This window comes from Buteo buteo, chromosome 23 (genome assembly GCF_964188355.1).
Source record: "Buteo buteo chromosome 23, bButBut1.hap1.1, whole genome shotgun sequence".
Taxonomy (NCBI): domain Eukaryota; kingdom Metazoa; phylum Chordata; class Aves; order Accipitriformes; family Accipitridae; genus Buteo; species Buteo buteo.
Window position 1 is genome coordinate 19,974,806 of NC_134193.1, and position 19,170 is coordinate 19,993,975.

Genomic DNA, 19,170 nt, shown 5'->3' on the forward strand with positions numbered 1-19,170 from the left:
ATAACTAAGAGAGCTCTGAAGCGCTAAAATTACATCTTGTAAGGCGCAGGCTGTCACGCTCAAAGGCACCCCTGGAATCGCTGCTCGACACAGCTGAACGCAGAGAGCAGACGTGCCATCTTCGGGCCCTGCGTTGGGACTTAACATTCTCATTCTGCGTAATTATTAATATGTTAATTTGACAATGAGATGTTCTTCTTTGCAGAAAATTTTCTGCGCCGTGCTTGGCTTTTTTTCAGCTGCTCCTTAGCTCGGCAAATTTTCCTTTTTCTCCATTTCCTCGGCTCAGGCAAGGTAGAGCCATGGGCTGCACCTGGGGGACCCTTCCCTGAGCACCGGTGTCGGGCGAGCATCGTGTTGGTGCTGACTGCCAGCCTGGCCTTGGGAACATCCCCTAGTGTGGCCGAGCCGTGATCCCAGCCCTGCAAAAGGTGGATGCTGGGCTGCAGCGCTGGGCTGCAGCCCCAGGGACGGGGACTGCTGTGGCTGGGCCATTGCCTGGGGACCCAGAGGGCAAAGATGCTCAGGCTGTGCCTTTCGAAGTGCAAAAACTTCACCTGAGCAGCTGAGCAGGGTCCATGACTTGCTAGTGGGGTCTCTCTGATATGGGTCGTCTCCCATCCACATACACCTGTGGTGAAGAGTCAGGTCTCTTTGGGATTTAAATGCTAATTCACATCCAAAGGTCTACCAGGGGCTCCCAGACTGAAGCCTGGGTTGGAAAAGTGCCTCTCTTCAGCCCCCATCTCCCCCAGAGCTGAAGCATCTCCGCTGCAGGTCGGCCCCCAGCCTGCAGCCGCTCCTTGGTGCTACCAGGGTAATGTTGAATTTCAGGAGAAAGCAGGAGCAGCCACGAGAAAAAAAAAAATTGTCCCTCTTTAAGGTTCTTCTTTCAAGCAGGCTGATCAGAGACCCTGTGGAAACGGAAATCAAAAAGCTGCCAGACTTGAAACGTTAATTAAGATACACAACAGGGAGAGAGGGGGAGAAGGAAGGAGGGGAACGTCTATTCATGAATTATCTGCTCTAAGAGGAAGCGTTTGTGAATTCGAAATGCATATATCATTTTAGTGGCAAATGAAAGAAATTGAATCAAACTACACAGGAAGTTTGTACACCACCGTGGATTTAATTTTCAAACTTGCATTGGGCAAAGATTAACCTTGCTGAAGGGCGTTAGTGGAGCAGACAGAATGTGTAAAAATTAATCCCTGCTATAAGTTTCTTCAGGAGGAAACACTAAGCAGTATTAAATATTTATTATATATAAAAACCTTCTCCCCCCCGTTTTCTTTCCTGCTTTGCGTTTCAGTTGCTGCTTCTGCCAAAGCCTGTCTGCCCAGCAAAGCAGCACGCCTGGTTCGCACTGTGAGAGCGCAAGGGTTTTCTTTCCTCTGGTGTAAGGAGAAAGGTATGAGGAATAATTCATTTGCCACCTTGATTTTTTCACTCCCTCCCTTCTAAAGATTGATACCGTTGCACTTAAAGGGGAGAAAATCAAGTTGTGCTGATCTATGAGTAGACACTATTTATTCTCATAGAGTTTCATCTGCAATTTGTTCAGCATCTTTGGAATTAAAATCCCTTTGCAATCTCCCCAGCTAGCTGAAAATATGCCGTTTCCCTCCTCTTCCTTCTCAGATGTCTTTTCCCTCTGATCAGGGCACAATGTTATCGATGATGTGATTCTGCTTTACATTCAGATGGTTGTGTAAGTTTTGGACCATAAATAATGCTCCTGTGCAGCACAGGCAGAATTATTCTGAGGGTTTTTTCCTCTTCTTCTTTCTTTTCCTTCTCTCTTTCCCTTTCTATCTTTCTTTCTTCAGATCTTGGAATGGGTGATAAATTAATCATTTCTTCCCCCATAGCAACCGCCAACGTACAATATGGAGCTGATTACTTCACACCTGTGATTTAGACTTAGAGGTGACCCTGCAAACAGCAAAAAAAGAGCCTATCTCATGGATCCTGTGCTGCCTGGGTGGAACAAACCAGCCCAGCACAGAAACATGGCTCAGCACATTAGTCCTAGAAAGCAGCTTACGGTCCCAGTGTCCCTCCTTTGTCCCCAGCACCCAGAGCAGGGACAGCCCGGCCAGCTGAGTCCATGCCCGAGTGCATTTCTGGAGCAGTTGCAGGCTGGTTTCCACTTTTTGCAGGGATTAAGGTGGTTTGCGTGGGTATTTTCTGCTTGGCAGGATGATGGCACTTGGCCTGGCATGCACATGTCAGCCGGATCCTGCCCCAGCTGCCCAGAACTGATAAGATGCAATCCACAAGGCTGGTTCACTGCAAGGCATATTTTTATTTTTTTTTCTTCTGATTAGAAATAGAAAGCAGCTGAGGACAGGTGGAGCTGAGCCATCCCACCAGGTAGCACAGGGTCCTCCTGGCTAGAAACCACCCATGGCAGACCGAGCTGCCTCTGTCACCCTCCGTGCTCTGGACAACCACCGCCAGTTATCCGGGGCTGCCAGTCAACAGAGACAGGAGCATCTTCAGGCCACCAGTTACACCCGCCTGACTTCGGTTTGCTGAATAAGTGGGCTCAGTGTCCTAAACCCGAACTCTGGATTAGCCCAAACCCATTCTGAGGGCTGCAGTACGTGACCCGATGGGATGCTGCATGTTGCAAGGGCAGAGCTGGAGGGTCTGGTTTGTGCTGGTGCTTTTTAACTGGGGAGGAGAGCCCGGGTGGCTCCAGCTGAGTGGGGGGGTGTCAGGTCCCCCTTAATCTGCTCGCAAGAGGCTGCCCAGCCCGGGCATCGCTCCAGAGCTGATGGTGTGTGGCCATGGAGGAGAGGAGACTCATCCTCCTCTTGCTGCTTTGGACCCTTCTTTCTGCTGCCCAGGGGAAGGGCTGGAAAGGACTCGCAGACCCCATCAGGATGCGTTTTCCCATTGTTCAGCGAATCCCTCCCTTTAATTTCCAGTACAAATAACAATTTGTGATTAAAAGGAAATCCACCTGAAGCGTCTGTCCCACGGAGTCATTATCCAACTGAAAAGGCTTTTCTGGGGCTGATCCAACCCCCTTCTCATGGCTGTGTTTCTATTTATTTTTTAAAAGCAAAAGATTTCATGTTGTTTTGTTTCTAATTTTCTAGAGAGCTAATCGGATTGGCAAGCATAGAAAGGAGCTTTCAAGAGAAGCAGCTGCTGAATAGCAGATAGCATATAAAGCTGGGCATGTAATCCAAGCTTTACCCACAGCCTTATTAAGATCTAGATATTTTATTGCAGGCATATATCCAGCTGGATTTCATATTAAGTTTTGTGATTTCTCCCTTTCCCCCCCTCTCCTTCCCAACACTTTTTTTTTTTCTTCATATAATTTGTTGCCTTTTGCTGGAGGAAAGAGTCTCGTTTAACTGGTACACGTGTTGCACTGAAGCAACATCCTCAATTTAAATGGAAATTCTATCAATAACAAATGCACTCTCTCCTCGCCCGGGAAACGGCTTGGAAATATCATTCAGAGGTAAAAAAAAAAAAAAAAAGAGCTCAAACCCATCAGTACAAGAACAGCCACAGTCCTCTTGCAGAGGCCAATTGCAGATAATAAACTGCCCATTTGTTTGCAGCCAAGATAGTGTAAATTATCTGGAGGAAATATGAGTTCAGTAATCAAGCCTGAAAAATAAAATGGGGGGGGGGGGGGAGTGGGAATCTCATTATATAGTTACTATTATTGCTTATTGCAGCAGCCCTGAAAGACTTTGGCTGAAAATAGGGGCCAATGTGTGGACAAGGAAATGGAGACAGAAACTACGGGAGCAAGAATGAGTCTGCAGGAGCTGTAACAGCCTTACCCCTTCTCGCAGCAGCTGGGGAGACGATGGTTTAAATGACTCGGACAAGGGCGCAAAGAGTTTGAGGTGGATGAAAGGACTAAATGCATGGTTGGGTCCCAGCCTGTTGCTCTCTCCAAGTCTGCAGCTTTTTCTGCCTGTTTTCTTTTCTCACAATTCATCCATTATGTTTCAAGCCTGACTGTGCACTTCTTGGGTTTTTCTGTGTCGTGTAATGCTATGGATGCCCTGTAATGTGTCCCTGATGTGGTAGAAGCCTAAACAGAACTAATAATGAAAAATGAAGTGGGGTTGAAATACATTTATCCCTTTTCTTGTGGGGAAGAGGGAGAAAATCTAAGACAAAATATTCAATTTTCCTTTCATCATCCAGAATTTCGGAAGTCTTCAGAAATGGCTCTTTTCTGGATGAGAAACTTTTCAAAATGAGAAACTTTGCCAGATGTCCATATTGTTAAAAAGCCATTTTCTCCTAAAAGAGATGCTTTGAGGAAAATTTTTCAGCCAGCTGTAAAAATAAATCATTGAGTATTGCTTCCTTTGACTGATGAGATTTACAAGCACTGTATAGATGATTTATAGAGAAGATTGCATAAAGATGCTTTCTCGACTTCACTCGATAAAGCCAGCCTTGGACTTCTCCCCAGCCGGTGCAGAGCACTGATGCTCTATTGACACCAGCGGCGCCGTGTCCCGTTGAACGGGGTGAGGATTGGATCCGTGGGCTTTGTTCCCATACGTAGGATGCAGTTGCATTTTTACCAGGCTCGTTTGGGGACGATGGGGGGTGCAGGGAGAGGAACCCAGGCGTCCCCAGCCCCACGGTTCCCGGCTGTGATGAGGCTGTTGCTGCTCTCGTGTTTTTCAGAGCCAGGCTTCCCGAACGGGAGCGTGTGGAGGTGAATCACCTCCCAGGTCTGTCTGAATCAAGCAGGAGGATGTTCGGGAGGTCCAGCTGTGACAGAGGTTGTGTGGCGGTGCCACAGGGGATAAACATCTCTTTCCATTTGTATCAGTTTTACTTGTTAATTTATTTTCTTCTGCCCAGAGCACCAGGTCCCGGTGGTCCCTGTCCCTTTGGCTGTGACAGCGGAGAGCCCAAGCTGCATCTCCCGTCCGCGACGGGCTCTGCTTCGCATGCTCCTGCTGCAGGGCAGGTTTCTCTTGCGATGTCGAGCACAGAGGTGAGGAGGGTCCAGCTCCCCCAAAGATGGGAAGAAGCTCCCAGTCCCTGTCTGGATTCGGGGTGTAGCTGATTTTCTAAACCTGTCGAGATTCGTTTATCACTGTGATGGATCCTCTGCCCATATGTTTAAATATCAAAGAAATGCAGCCTTGCAAATATCTGCTCACCCGGGATGAATAATTTTGGTTGACAGGCAATCAAGAAAAGATTAGTATTTTCGTTGCCATCAACAACTCTAAGATACTTGGTGAGAAATTTCCATGTTCCTTCTTTCTGCAAAGCTGCATGGCGTCTCACAATTTGCTGCTGCTGATGTTAGTGCAGTTTTCTTTTTCCCCTGTCAACTCGGTCCCAAAGTGCAAAGCTGTTTGCAAACCTCCAGCACCTTCCTCAAAAATAACACAAGCCAGGCCTTCCACCCTGTGTCATAAATCACAGCAGGAAAAATGAAATTATAGGAGCTTACAAGACCCACCAGGCCAGGGCCGATGCTGAATTCACCAATCCCATGGCATGTTCAGAGCTTAGGTTTCAGCTTAGCCCTTTACGACTGGTGTTGCATGCAGGAGATATTTCTGAGCCTGTGGCAAAGATAGTAGTGAGGAGAAATAATACGTAATCATCTCTACTGTCTGCCTGGACTGAATCTGCTTCTGGAAAGGCTGGGGGAGCTACCTGTGTGAAATAAAAGGCTTTAAGGAGCGAAGGAATCAATTTTATCCAAAGCTATTTTTCTCCAAGACTGAGGAAGAGATCTCTTTTGCCTTAGCGCACATCCTTGGTTAGTAACTGGAGTCTTCTGTATGAAATACTGTATGAGAAAACTACCGTTTCATTCACTAAATAGAGTTTCAGAGAGAGGGAATGAACGGTGCTTCCTGAGGAGCACAAGAGTAGCGAAAGCTCTTTAACACCTTTAGTTCCTGTGTAGCATCTGCTGATATTTTATTTTTGGCACCTATAAAGCATCTATTATCCCTGCTGAGTTTTTACCCAGTCATGTTTGCTTATGGAAAAATAAAATCCACCAAATAGTAAATAAATGACAGCAACAAAATAAAATAAATAAAAAAGCAGGTTCTTCCGAGAAGGGAGCTGGGCCTTGAGCTAGAGAGGGCTGGATTGCCCGGCAGGCAGGAACCTGGCGATTTGGGGGGGCCTTCAGCCACCAAAAATGTTTTTCAGAGAAGCCTATATCTTATGTTAAATCCAATAACTATATCGGCTGGAAGAACCACATCGCCCCAGGGCAGCCCGTTCACTGAACCAAAGAAGTGGTGTGATTTTCCAGGGTGGAGGAAGCAGGAAAGGTTAACGTATTATTAAAAACTTCATTAATATGCTAACGATCAAGAAACTTCTGCTAAAAATAATTTCTAACTGATTACCTCTTCTCCCGCACCTTTCCCCCTGTGTGCGTGTACCCCAGCATGGTGCTAAATGACTTTTTTTTTTTATCATCTCCCCACGCTTTCTGGGACAATTTCCTCTGGCTGAAGCTCCGGGGCTGGTTCCAGCGCTGCGGATGAAGGCTGAGAGCAGCCCATCTTCAGCCACCCAAAGGATTCTCCTGCCAAGGACCACCCAACGCCCCATCCCGGCTCCTTTCCTGAGCACCCCGAGTCGGGGTGGGGGGACAGCAGGGTCCGTACCCCCGCGGTGCAGCCGGTGCTCGCAGGGGCTGCTCCCACACAGCTTTGCCCGGGCTTTGCTGGCTCGGATGGGGAGACGGGCGGATTGCCACGCCATGGAGTTGGTTTTTTTCCCCTCTCGCCGTCTGCCGTGAGGAGCCTCCCCGCCATGACTCATGGCCGGGTCCATCTGTCCCCAGCGGTGAGCTTCCGCCCCGTGTCGATGCCGGCAGGACCAGCAGTGCTCGCTTCCCTCCCAGAAAACAAAATATTCCTTTGGAGAGGGACCGTTGGCATGGGGCTGATATTTCAGAGCGTGTAGTTCTCACTGTCTTTTGCTCGAAGGAGTTATCTCATTACTGAACTCGGATGCTGCTGACTCATTTATTCTGTTGCTTTTAGGCTGGCTATATATATATATTTCGGCACTAAGGCGTGCTTTGTATTTCAGGAGGGGTGGGGGAAAGGGAAAAGAAGCAGGAGGAGAGAGCATTATGGTGCTCAGCTTCGTGCCCAGCTTGAGGTTTGCTGTAATGGCTTGCAAATGAAATGATGTCCCATAAATATCAATATGTTTGAAAGGTTTCTCACACGCCGTAACTTGTCATCGCTCCAGCTCCAGGGAACCAGGGCACTTGCAGAAGTGTGTGTTTCCAGGGAATGGGTCTCCTACCCATCACCACCGAGGGGAAGAGAAATTAGGGGCTCTTTGCCTTCCTCTTCCTTCAGCATCCCCCACGTCTCCTCCACACCATCACGCCTCTGTCTGAGTCAGCCTTCCTCCCTGTTCATCTTCATCAGCTCCCCATTGCTTTTCAATTCTTCACTGGAAACGTTTCTTAGCTCCCATGCCTTGCACACTAAATTATTCTTTCCCTCGGCTATTATTTACCAGTGTGACACTCCCAGATGTGGTCTTCTATACAGCAAGGGTATGGAAACATTGCAGAATTGATTAAAAAGGGAATATATCCTTTTTGGCACAGGCATCACATACTGGAGTTTGTTTGCAGTCTCCTCAGACGGGGGGACCAAATGCTTTCAGAAGCTGCTTCCTTCCCCTGCTGAACTGAGGGACTTCAGTTTAAAAGCACACCTGAAACTAGTTGTTTTACCTCTAGATAACCTGAGAGAAAAGAATTGAATTGTACTTGGAGAGCGGAATTTTAAAAGGGATTTAGGCACCTGTAAAATCTAGCCCTCCGGCGTCATTCACCAGGTCCCTGTCTGCTGGTGAGTCTCTGGGCTGGGGTCAGCATCTGCAGCCACAGATGCTTCACCCCAGAAAGCTGAAATAGCCAAACTAAAGACTTGGTTTTGGTGGCTTTCTTGCAGCTGGCCATGAAAACATGCCTAAAGCCATGATCAGGAATCCACGGGTACATATCCCTATGTCTATGGCCCATAGCATGTCCTTGCAAAGTATTGATGGTAATGTGATTTTAAAAAGTAAATAAGCATGCACGGAAGTGTATGTTATGGGTCTGTTACCTGACCTAATGCCCAGCAGTGATCACTAACAGAGTTATTGACCTGACAGTTTGCTGCTATAAGAATTCTGAAAATGCCAGGTGGGTGTTCATAAATCATATGGTCCCACACATTTTTCTTTCTGGAGTCAGAGCACTGCTGTGGCTGTGTAAATCACTGTGTACAGAGCCTTTATTGGATGCTATAAATCTCAAAGCTCTCACCTTTTTTTTTCTTTTTTTTTTTTGTCTTTTGTCTTTAATAATTAAAGTCAAAACTGAGAGGGAGAAAGACTAAAACCCTTTGCAAACCCCATGGTTTTGCGGGGTGGTGGTGATTCCGGAGGGTTTGGAGTGCTCAGAGAATGGGAACCCGAGATTAACAGAGTAGAGGGCAGGGAGAGACTGGTCAGACCTCCTGTGTGTGAATGAATTTATTCCTCTTTGAAGCCGAACTTTTCATTTACAAAAGTAGCCTATCTTGATTCTAAAACCGAGAGGACTCCACCACAAACACTGGAGCACTGCTGCTGTTGTTATTCATCTTCTCCCTTAAAAATGTAGTTTTTATTCCTAGTCAGGAATAAAAAAAATAAAGGATTGCTTAGGAGGAGACCCAGAAGTCTTGCTGTCAGGAAATTCATATCATGCACTACATAAAACAAAAGAAACTTGGGGTTTTTTTGTTCTTTCATGGGGCCTCTTTCCAAATTAGAATGAATGAGCTGATCATAAGGATATAAGAAAAGGATATTGAAAGAACAGTCCAAATTGTTTTAGAAATAGATCTCGGGGGGGAACATAGTTATAAAAATTAAGCCAATTAGATTGAATATGGGTTGTTTTTCCCCTTCATGAAGAAGCACACAGAGGCAGATAATTAAGGCCAGTACAGATGTAAGGATTAGTATTCCTGGCTGCGAAGCCCACAGTTTTAATTAGTCACTGGGTCTTTCTGCAGGGCCACGTTAATAGACAAGGGCGTGGTGACCTTTTCTTTTCCTTTCCATCAGGTTCATTACAGCCCTGCTTATTGCCATGAAGCATTATAGCTTTGTGCTTGCAGCTGCTTTAAAGGCAAAATGAAAGCCATAACCGTGGGTCACCCCAAAGGCACATCAAGCACATCTTCCAAAACTAAGAAGTCCTTGGTTTCTGCCTCCACGTGTGCATTCCTTTCTGTGCATCCACAGCTCCTCGGAGCAGGGGAGTGAGAAACAGGGCAGCTAGCGGTGGACAGTCTCCAGAGATGCAAAGGGACGGAGGTATTGGTGCCTGCTGGGATGAATGGATCTTCTTTTCAAAGGTGTCTGCTCAACTTTGTATGAAAGCCACTGGGACACCAGCTTTTAATAAGTGCGGATGCTTGTGAAAGTGTCCCCCTGCCTGCCTGGCTTCCCTTGTGCTCTGCCTACAGGCGAACATTGATTTCTCCTTTCCCTTTGCTACCTTTCTACCATTTCCCTGTTATCTTCAGTTCCTTTTAAGAAAACTACTGTGAGACTTCTTAAGGAAATCTTAAGAAAGCAAAGGCATCTTTAAAGTGCTGATAATTTCAACACCTTGTCTTGCACCGCATGAGCAGATTCCCCACGAGCTCTTTGAAATACCGACAGTAGTTATAAAAAGTTAAACTTTCTGGATGTGCTATGGTCCATGACTGGTGGCTGAGCTCTATCTGCCATCACAGCCACCATCCCCGACACCATCTATATGATAAAACCTGAACACGCAGGAAGAAATGGGTATTTACTGTGCCCAGGGCACTACTAGAGGTCTGGGGGGATGGAAGTGGGACAGGGGTTTCGGTCTCGGTAAAGGGGAGAAGCTCAAGATGCTTTTCTGAAGGTTTATTTTAAAAGGATTGGCAAGGCTGACAGCAGAGTATAAGATTTAGTAAAGCTCTTGGTGTCTGATAAAACAGAGGAGAAACTCAGTCCCAAACTTAAGGGCATTACTCCTCTTGACACAAACTCCCAGCCAAGTTTTGTACAAGGAGAAAAAAACCTTTTGTTCTTCTGACAGCCAAGTGCAGCTGAGGGCTTGGAGGTTCCCAGCCCAGGATTGCTCTGCTGCTAACTTAGGAGCGAAGCTCCTTCTGCACAGGGAGATCAGCTTTGTGCGGATGGCCCAGCCGGCCCCAGCATTGCACCCTCCGTTGTCACCTCCAACTCCATTTCCCACGAGCCGAGGGGACAGGAGGAGTGTGCAGAGAGTGCTCCTCTTCTGCACAAACTTTCTGAAGGTGTCTGCAGGGAGAAAGCTTTCCTATCTCTAGGAGAAATTTGGTTCAAGAGTTGTGTATAGATCTGTGTGTGTCTGTGTGTGTGTGTGTTTGTGTAGAATAACCTGGCTGTTTAGCAAACCATTAATCTCTTGGGTTTATTGATGCACAAAGATTATTTGCAGGTCTTTGAAATAAAAGTATCTGTCTCATCTCCTTTGTAACTGTGTCAGTATCTGTACCAGGCTGGAGTAAATCAGCTGGACTGACTTTGCAAAGTCTCTGCTATTACACCGGGGTAAAACTCATGTAAAAGAGATCAGAATCAAGTCCAAACCTGGCAGTAAATGAACTGCAGCAGCAAAAGCAAGTTTAATGGATGTGTACTGCAGTTTAATGGATATGTACAGCTCTTGTTTTATTGCTGGGTTTTAGGAGAATAGCAACCATTTAATTGACTTTGATAGAAGAGGGTCTCCTTAGTGCTATAGTCTAGGGCAAAAGCGATCATGAATATAATTAAGGCATTTACTTCCAACATATATTTGTTCTTTCTTACTGTAACTCCTGCCTTGCAAACTTTGCTGGCTGCAGAAGGATGTTCGCGTTGGCCTGCTCCCCACTTTGCCATTGAAAAGAGGGGACCACTTCACCCCCCATTCTGCCTGTTCCAGCCACAACAACCGAAAGTTGCTACAAGCCAAAATGTCATGGGCTTCAAGCATTTGTCTCGAGCACAGTCGGTATCAATGATAGTGCGAGGGCTTGTGAGAAGCGCTGAGGGGTGGAGGGGAGAAGACTCACCGATGGTTCCCCGCGTCTCTGCGATGCGCAGCCCGGGCTGCTCTCCCTCCCATCGTGCACACCCACGGAGCATCGCTCCCCTTGCCGGGCCCTGAGCACGGGGTTGAACTGCGAGCTGTACTTTTAGTAATAAATTGTGTCCCCCCTCTCTGTTCCCTGAGATGACGTGCTTTGGATGCTTTCCTTTCATGTTTCCTTTGAGGGGAGTTGGAGGTACAGTACAGGGGTGTGCAACGACTGTGTAGGCGGCTGCCAATGGCTACTGGAAGCAAATCGAGGGCTCCATCTCGTCCTGCAAACCCCCAGGCTGCCAGCCCCAGCCTGGGGAGGTTGGATCCGCCTTGCACAAAACCGTGCGCAAGCGGGAACGACGAGCATCCCACCAGGCTCATCGTTCAGGTGTGGGAAGACCTGTCCCTGCAGGCAGGGGTTGCTGTCCTGAGCCTTTGCCAGGTTTTGCCAACGCTGCAGCCTCAGCAGTGCCACCCCGTTTCTGCCCTCCCCAGAGAAACCTGCCCAAAACGCCTGGTCCTGCTTGACAGGGAGAGGGGAGGGTGACCCGTGGGCTCTGCCGATCGGAGAGAGGTGGCTCTTCTCCCTCCTGCAGATTTCATGGCACTTCTCCCACAAGCAGATGACACCACTATGGTGGCAACCATCCTTTTCCAGATGGCTGTCTCCATTTAAGATGGGCACCTTCCTTTTCCCTCTGAGCAGAGAAACTGTTCGGCTGCGGCCGGTTACAAACACCCTGCCTTTCACTTCTGAGCAAGGCCATCTCTTTGGATTCCTTTCATAATAAAAATAAAATAAAAATGAATGCATAAATGTAGGACAATTATCACTCAATTAATTCTAGTCCTGTCACCATAACACTCTATTTGACCTTATTCATAGTTAACTTGATCTTCAGCTCTTTAATATTTCAGATGACCTTTTGGGCTGGAAAGATGCTGCTGCTTCTCACTAGCATTCATGAGTCAACTTGTGCATCAAGTCACAGCAGTGGACCCAACCTCATTTATCATTCCATTTAAGGTGTCAGCAGAGCCATTATTCAAATGACTGGCCACACATGTAATCAATCTTTAATGAAACAATAATTGCACCTTCCACTCCGCAAGACCTCTGCCTTTCTTAAAGGTGTCTTGTATATTAATTATTGAAAACAGCTGTGTTTTACCAGCAATAAGTTATGTTTCATCAATTGCCATCTTTCAAGAGAATTTTAACTGGGAAATTTATGACCCCCTGTTTCACTAAGGGACAGGTAAACAGCAGCTTCTGTTCCTCTTTCTCTCACCTTAGCATTTCTTGTGATTCTTGTGGTTTTTTCCATCTTGCCAGAGATAGAGAAGCACAGGATCAACAGGCTGCTGGGCGATAAAGAGGTGATGTAGGCACATGCCACCCCGAGGTGACGTTGGTGAGTGCCCCTGTTTTGTACATGGTGATGCTTATGGCAAAGTAAATGTAAAGCTCCAGAAAATATTTCCTGGGTGGGAGACCTCAGGGCTACCTGGGTCTTGTGTCCTTTTGAAAAATACTCAGACTTGCATTATCTACCATGATTGGAGAGGGTTCATTCTGAGGCACATGGTAGTAAACCAGGCTTTCACCAGGTGTGGCTCCTGATTCTTTTTGCCCCATAAAAAGCCAGCAAGTGGGGGGGTTCTTCTTCCTTGTAAACTGGGAAGGGTTTAGAAGCAGCTTGCCTTGTATATGCTTCTCCTTTGAAGACAAGTGGAGGTAAGCCAGAAGGTTTAGTGTTGGCAGCATTTGGAAACTGAAAAATCTGATGGTGATTTGGGGTTTTTAATTAGAACAAAAGATATTTTCAAATGAATGTGAAAAGTTTCTGTGAATCTGTTGACTCCAAAATACTTTCTGTCTGAAGGAGATTCATGAGAAAAAATGCTGCTTGGTTTGGGGGTAAATTGCTTAGCGATGGAGCAATGTTTTTAGAAGTGAAAGTGGTGAATGCATGAGAAGTGCTATTGGTCCTGGTGCAGCCTCTGTGGATTTCAGAAATAGCAGCAGGGCCCTAGTCCTCCTGTAGCAACAGGGAAGCTAATATTAAGAAAGTTCCTATTATTAGTCTCTTTATTTTCTCAGTGCTGTATTTTACTCGTGTGTTTCCTTCACCTTGTTTACAACCTTTCAGCAGTTATTCCAATTGGATTTTTTTTGTTTTCTCTTTTTTTCTTCCTGAAATTACTGTCAGCAGTGTTGGAAAAGGATATTATAAAGGCCTGGTACTCTGAGCTGTTTGCACTGATATCCCAATGGAGGAGGTGAGCTAGCTGGGAGAAGAAAATGAACAGTTCTATTTATGAAGCAAGTCTAATGATTGTGGAGCAAAGTAAATATGCTAACAAAGAGCCTCTGTTTGCCTCTGCTGTGACAAAGCTGTATCTTGGGGAACAATCTTTCTTGTTGTTGAGTTTCTCTCCCATCCTTATTGACTCTCTGTGCTGCATTAAGACAGCTCTTGCATTATACAACAAAATGGTGATGGATAAAGCAACCCATCGAGCAGGTAAAGCTTCATGCACAGTGCTGTATGGATTTTTTTTTTTCTTTTTGTTATGGTTTAACCCCAGCCAGCAACTAAGCACCATGCAGCTGCTCAGTCACTCCCCCCCACCCAGTGGGATGGGGTAGAGAATCAGAAGGAAAAAGGTAAAACTCGTGGGTTAAGAACAGTTTAATAGAACAGAAAGGAAGGAACTACTAGTGACAATAATAAAATGACAATAATAACAAAAGGATTGGAATACACGAAACAAGTGATGCATAATGCAATTGCTCACCACTTGCCAACTGGTGCTCAGTTAGTTCCTGAGCAGTGATCCCCCCCAGGCCAACTTCCCCCAGTTTGTATACTGGGCATCATGTCAGATGGTATGGAATACCCCTTTGGCCAGTTTGCGTCAGCTGTCCTGGCTGGGTCCCCTCCCAACTTCTTGTGCCCCTCCAGCCTTCTTGCTGGCTGGGCATGAGAAGCTGAAAAATCCTTGACTTAGTCGAAACACTACTTAACAACAACTGAAAAGATCAGTGTGTTATCAATGTTCTTCTCATACTGAACCCAAAACATAGCACTATACCAGCTACTAGAAAGAAAACTAACTCTATCCCAGCTGAAACCAGCACACTTTTATTCTCCCAACCTGTTTTCATGCAAATATTCTTTCCCACTCTCAGCTGCCCCGGTTCAAGGTTTCCCCGTACTGAACTGTATGAGCTCTGTGTTCAATCAACAAGATAAACCAGCAACTGAGAAACAACCTCAGCAGAGCCACCTCAGCACAGACACAAGGGGAAGGGTGGTGTGAGCATCACAGCAAGACATACCCTTCTCTCCTCTGTGTCCCCCTGTAATTCTCATTTCACCACCAGCCTCCTTCTTAACAAACCACCAGTCTACAGCCAGGAGCTCCTCTCCACCCTGCCTTTGGGTCTGGTTGGGGTGAACAAACAGAGATTTTTCTTGCTCTACCTGCATGTTCCTGCTGGATAGCAGTTCACTTGTCCCGTGGGACTTTGCAAGGTGCTGAGCTTGGTCCCATGGGGATGTTTCTCATTTCAAGAAACCACGTACTGTGAAACAGGCAAGCGCCTGCTGCGTGCCCAGGGATCAATGCCAGGGCAAGAGCAGGACATCAATTTATTCCTGCCAAAGCTGGGGCTGGGCAAGTCCTGGTGCTGCTGCTGACTGTGATTATCAACGAGGTGCATGAGCAAAGTCTCTTGGGGCCAGCGACCAGTGACTGATCTACCTTGTGCCAGCTTATTGTAGTTTCCCAGTGTAAACCCCTCATGTATACGGATATTTTACTGTGCTTAGCGGCATGAATAACACTTTTGCTTGTATATCCTTGGGGCTGGCTGGTTGAACACCATATTGGGGATGATGCATAGGGCTGAGGGCATGGACCTTGCTCGCACCGAAGAGGAGATGCTCTTCAGGGATCCCACGGAGAGGGCCCAGGCTGGGCCACCTGCATTCAGAGGCGGTTGCAGTGCTGCCCCAGCCTCGGCTGTGGGGAACTATCTTGGAGCATAAGCCCCAGAGCCCTTCAGGGGGGGGAAAAAAAAAAGTTAACACATTCTGCTAGCACAGGATTAGTTAGTGCAAGGTTAAAGCCCGTTAATTTAAAAGGCTGGATTGCAGGGTGATAAATGACACGGCTTCCTGTATTGTTTGATAATTAATTGTTTGAATCCTATTATATTAAGGGGTAGAAAACCCAGAAAGATAAAAGAAGAGGAATGCCCTTTTCCTTCTGTACACACTGAACTCCATTTGTTGGGGAAGGATTTATAGTTTTCATCATAATTTAATTCTAAAAACATATCACTTAATTAAAGGGATTTATTAAAATCCTCTGGCAGTGCCTTTTTATGATTAGCCCAGGACTCAGCCCCTGAATGTCATGGAGAAAATTCATCAATTGATTTGTTTAACTGCACAGGTCTCACCCCCTCCCTGCTCTGGCTGACTCTGCGTGGAAGAAAGAAATCTATAGTCAAAAGCTTAAAAATCTTGAAGATAGATTGGTTTAATGATTTCATCCCTTTTTTTTCCCTTCCCTTCCCCCTATCCCTGGGATGGGTTTTACAAGTCTTTGTTAATGAGCCGATTAATATTGATGATAGAGCACTAAGCTGCCAGTTTGTCCACTAGAGCTAAGCAGCGAGTCTGACTCCAGCGTTCGACGGGCTGTGCTCTGCCAGCAGTGACGGGGACACCAGTTGCCCAGTCTCTGAGGAGGACATGAGATGGGTTCGTGCTGGGATGCCAATGGTACCTGCCCTTCCTTCAGCGGGGCCTTGGCTTCTGTGTATTGTATGAGCCTGGGTTAGCCCTGATCCTGCAAAATCTTTCTGACATTGAGAAAGATGCTCTGTGAGACCCCACCAAAATCAGTGCACTTCTGGGATTGTATGGGAGAAAGGCCCTGCTTCCTGATGGTACAGCTGAAGAAAAAGGCTTGGAAAAGCTTCTAGGCTTCTCGAAATGCCTAAAGGTTCAAGATACCAGAGGCAAATGAGAAGATCACAACGAACGAGCATCCTGCCTCTCTGCCCTTTCTCCGGCTTCCAGGCTGGTCTGGGAAAGAGGAGACTTGTTTGGGCCCTGATGGGGACTCAGGAATGGGAGCACATCCAGCTGCAAGAGTCAGCTCCCTTGTCACCAGCCCCGGCCACTGTCATTTGTCTCCCAAAGAGTTATTCTCCTCCTGTTTGAACTTCTGACAAGATGTATTGAGAACTGCACTTCTCTAAACCCGTAAATCCTCCCATAACCCAAACGGAGAGCTTGGGAGTCTTATTAAAAAACTCATGAATGAGTTCAAACCATCTCTGATGACATTGTGCCTGTAGCCTTTTAAGTCTTCCACTGTGAAATCGGGAATTTCAGCGCCGCATTTGGCATTGCTCCCCGAGCTAGTGGCTCGTGCTGAATACAAATCAGCGCTTAAGGGCTCCATCTCTGGATCCTCATGTCAGGCTTAAATGCAGTAAATCTCTGGATGTAGCTGTCTATTAGCCCTGTTTATTAGATCTGGAAGGACTAGGGGAGCAAGAAAAGAAAAAAAAAACCTCACAGAGGGAAGGGTTTTTCAGTTCTCTTCCTGCGCTGCATGGTGATGTGGACTGAAGATGAAATGCTACTTTGGGAGACACCTTTGCAGTCTTACTGTGCTAATGTTTTAAGTGGCCGCTGCGTGTTTATAGTGAAATAGTCCAACACCGATGGCTGATCCTTTTCTTTTTGTCTTCACCATCTCAGCTGCAGGGAGCAGCTATTCAAGTCAGCTCCAGATGGGTGTAAAGGCTCGGTGCTTTGGGTAGAATATGTGAAGGCTCTGAAAGTATTCAGGAATACATTTCTTACCGGTTTCATGGGTTTTGTGACCCTAAATGTTGGTGACCCTCTCCTGCTCGGAGACAACGACACACTTTTTCTGCATCTTGCCCAGATTCATGACGCACATGCAGGCACCCGCTCTATCAGCACTGGGTGCACTGTGATGCTTGGGACCAACATGTGCTCAGAGCCATGTGAACCCAATTCCTGATTAGACCCACCCAACAGAAAGGGCTCATCTGATGTGAAAAAATGAGCAGAGAAAGCCCCTTTCCCCAATGCCTCCTCTCACAGCCTCTGGTTTCACACCATGGGAACCCTTTCTCTCAGGGTGACTGTATTTCCCTGTGCTGCTCCAGGCAGCTCCCGTGAAAATCCCACCTAACCGGGCAGGCTGGGGAGGACATTCACAGCTCACAGGGCTTGGCTTCTGAAGCCCAAGCAAACTGCTTGCTGCAGCATTTTTCTCAAAAATGGCTAATCCTCCTTGGCCCCTCAGAGGTGGTTTTTCCAAAGCTTTCAACTCTCCCATCTTTTCTCTTGAGGAGGGGGTGAAGGTTGCTAGTGCAGCAGTTCATTTGCATTACAAAATGTGAGTAAGACATTGTCCTCGGGCTTATGAAGTGCTGTCAGAAGACTGAATTAAAATACAGTGCCCCAAGTCCCTTTTGGTTTGTATTTAATTAAGGCCTTTCATTCATCATTTATTTCTGCATCCTATCATCTTTGGTAGTTTATGAAGAAAGAGGAAAATAAGGTTTCCGTCTGACAAAGATGCTGATAAGTGTTTTCTGAAGGCAACGGGCTCCTCTGGCATCTATATCTCTGTTGATGATTTCTTTAACCCATACATTTTTTTAATGACACAAGCACTTTTTAATTTGCTTTTTACTAAAGGGAGTCCTGCCAAATTTACAAGAAAGAGAGGATGATTCCTTTCCCCCGCAATGCTAGTTACATGCCGAAGTCTCCCTACTGTTCTTGACATTGGTGCCCGGTACTTTTGGAGGATAGAGAACTGGATTGTGTTACCTTTTGGACAAAAATGAAAACTAGTGAGGAAGAGACAACTGTGGAGTCCCCATGCTAGATCTGGAGTCTTTCAAGTCTGGATATAAAAGTGATGGTGTGCACAAACCTTGGCTTGGTTTCTGTAAAAATTCTTTCTGAAAAGGGATTTATATTTATCCTCCCATCTCTCTTCTAGTTACCCAAACACACTCTCTCAACACAGATAATTAAAAATGCACACACATCCCAAGAGCAGAGCTATTGCAAAAGCAGCTCAGGTGCAGCCAAGCATGCCCATTTCTGTATTTTACCCTTTGAACTTCATAAGAGTCAAAGAGAATCATTTTCAGACAGTGATGAATAGCTTATACTCCCATTTGTTTGCTTGGTGTCTTCCTTTAACAAAACGCGAACGTTTTTGCTGGCTGTAAAAGTGTGGGGGAGATGCTTCAGCCCTCCCGAGGTGTGAAGAGCAAACTCGCTCCTGTCTCGACGTGCTGCGATATTGCGGTGGGGGGGGTCGCATCCATCCTGAGCTGCCGGAGCATGCTGCAGCCTGCGACTGCAGCACCCGGAGCTCTCCCAGCCCTGGGTAGGTATTCAGCTTTGTCAAAACACTTCATCCCTCCTTGGCTAGATCCCCCTTGCTTTATAAAAACCCCATCCACTTCGCTCTTGATCTGCTCTCCTACTTGTCTCTCTGGCTCTGCCTTCCCCAGAGTGAAGGCTGGCACTCCTACCACTCGCCGGGGAAAATTCAGGGATATTTATCACTGTCAGCAGGGAGGCGGAGGGGTTTTCATAACAACTCGCTACATGTGTTCTTGCACATGATCCAGTTTTCACATAGGCTTAAATCTGGATCGATGATCTGCCCTGTCCTCCGAAGAGCTGTATCGCAGCGATGACATTTCAGAGCTGCCTTCAGTATATCACCACGAACAGACTTGCCAGAGCACTTCCCCAGCTCTCATCCTTTCTAACAATACATTATTTAAGAAAATTAAATCTGAAGTGCACATGTGACCACCCTTCTGATTCACAGGGTCACGTACCAGGGGCTTTGCTGGAATAAATAAAAGCCTCTACTTGTGGCTTGTTGGTACTGTTGCCTTCATTCAAACCTTTTCCGACAGCACTTATCAATTATTT